The 2,174-nt window shown below is 31.1% G+C and overlaps 1 non-coding gene across 1 annotated transcript; it reads left to right on the forward strand.

Moving 5' to 3' along the window:
• The first annotated feature begins 436 nt into the window (after positions 1 to 436).
• On the forward strand, positions 437 to 540 carry LOC112704634 (small nucleolar RNA R71). Its single transcript, XR_003155250.1, has one exon. It is a non-coding gene; the product is annotated as a small nucleolar RNA R71 (small nucleolar RNA).
• Positions 541 to 2,174: the final 1,634 nt, after the last annotated feature.

The following is a 2,174-nucleotide window of genomic DNA, read 5'->3' on the forward strand; positions in this document are numbered from 1 at the left end:
CCATAAGAAATTTGGATGATTTCTCCATGATGAATTATAGGTGTTTCTATAAGGTTCACCTATGTAATTTACCTCTGCTATTGCAGGGTTCTCAGGATCATAAGCTTCTTCAGAAGCTGCCTCTTTAGTACTGTTGGATGCATTTTGCCATCCATTCAGACTTTGAGAAATCATGTTAACTTGCTGAGTCAACACTTTGTTCTGAGCCAATATGGCATTCAGAGCATCAATTTCAATAACTCCCTTCCTCTGAGGTGTCCCATTATTCACGGAATTCTTCTCAGAAGTGTACATGAATTGGTTATTTGCAACCATGTCAATGAGTTCTTGAGCTTCTGTAGGGTGAATGGATCCACCTGCAGAATGGTCTAATGACATTTTCGAAAACTCAGATAGACCATAATAGAATATATCTAATATGGTTCATTCTGAAAACATGTCAGATGGACATCTTTTGGTCAACTACTTGTATCTTTCCCAAGCTTCATAGAGGGATTCACCATCTTTTTATTTGAAGGTCTGAACATCCACTCTAAGCTTGCTCTGCTTTTGAGGAGGAAATAATTTATCCAAGAAGGTTGTGACCAGCTTATCCCAGGAGTCCAGGCTATCCTTAGGTTGTAAATCCAACCATATTCTAGCTCTGTCTCTTACAGCAAAAGGGAAAAGCATGAGCCTGTAGACTTCAGGATCTACTCCATTAGTCTTAACAGTCTCACAGATCTGCAAGAACTCAGTTAAAAACTGGTAAGGATCTTCAGATGGAAGTCCATAAAACTTGCAGTTCTGTTGCATTAAAGCAACTAGTTGAGGCTTAAGCTCAAAATTGTTGGCTCCAATGGCAGGAATGGAGATGCTTCTTCCATCAAATTTGGACGTTGGTTTTGTGAAGTCACCAAGCATTCTCCTTGCATTATTGTTGTTGGGTTCGGCTTCCATCTCTTTCTCTTGTTCGAAAATTTCTGAAAGGTTGTTTCTAGATTGTTTAGCTTCTCTTAGTTTCCTCTTCAGAGTCCTTTTAGGTTCAGGATCAATTTCAACAAGAGTTTCTTTTTCCTTGTTCCTGCTTATATGAAAGAGAAGAAAACAAGAAAAGAAGAGGAATCCTCTATGTCACAGTATAGAGATTCCTTTATGTTAGTAGAAGAAGAAAGGGGGAAGAGTGAAGAAGAATGGGTTCAGATTTTTAGATGAAGAGAGGTGAAGAGAAGTGTTAGTAAATAAATAATTAAATAGAATAAGAAAAGAGAGAGAGAATTTGAAAATTAATTTTTGAAAAGAAGTTAGTAATTTTGAAAATTAAAGATAAGATATGATTAAAATTAAAATTTAAAACAATTAAAAAGAATTTTTGAAAAAGAGAGAGGTATTTTCGAAAATTGAAGAGGGAAAAGTAGTTAGGTGGCGTTGAAAAAGATAAGAAACAAACAAAAAATCAAATAGTTAGTTGAAAAAGATATTAAAATCAAATTTGAAAAGATAAGAAGATAAGAAGTTAGATAAGATATTTTGAAATCAAATTTTTGAAAAAGATAAAATTTCAAAAAAGATATGATAAAAAGATAAGATAAGATATAAAAAGATATGGTTGAAAAAGATTTAATTTAATTTTAAAATTAATTACTTCACTAACAAGAAACTTCAAGATATGATTCTAGAACTTAAAGATTGAAACCTTTCTTAACAAGAAAGTAACAAACTTCAAATTTTTGAATCAATCACATTAATTGTTAGCTAATTTTTGAAAATTTGATATAAAGATAAGAAAAAGATTTTGAAAAATATTTTGAAAAAGATTTTTGAAATTTTCGAAAAAGAGGAAAAATTGGAAAAGATTTTATTTTTGAAAAAAGATTTTGAAAAGATAAGATTTTTAAAATTGAAATTTTGACTTGACTTGTAAGAAACAACTAATTTTAAAAACTTTTGACCAAGTCATCCCAAAATTTCGAAAATTTGGAGAGAAAAAAAGAAAAGATATTTTTTATTTTTTGAATTTTTAATTATGAGAGAGAAAAACACAAACATGACCCAAAACATAAAAATTTTGGATCAAAACACATGATGCATGCAAGAACACTATGAATGTCAAGATGAACACCAAGAACACCTTGAAGATCATGATGAACATCAAGAACATATTTTTGAAAAATTTTTGATGCAAAGAAAACATG

Source organism: Arachis hypogaea, chromosome 7 (assembly GCF_003086295.3).
Source record: "Arachis hypogaea cultivar Tifrunner chromosome 7, arahy.Tifrunner.gnm2.J5K5, whole genome shotgun sequence".
In the NCBI taxonomy this organism is placed as follows: domain Eukaryota; kingdom Viridiplantae; phylum Streptophyta; class Magnoliopsida; order Fabales; family Fabaceae; genus Arachis; species Arachis hypogaea.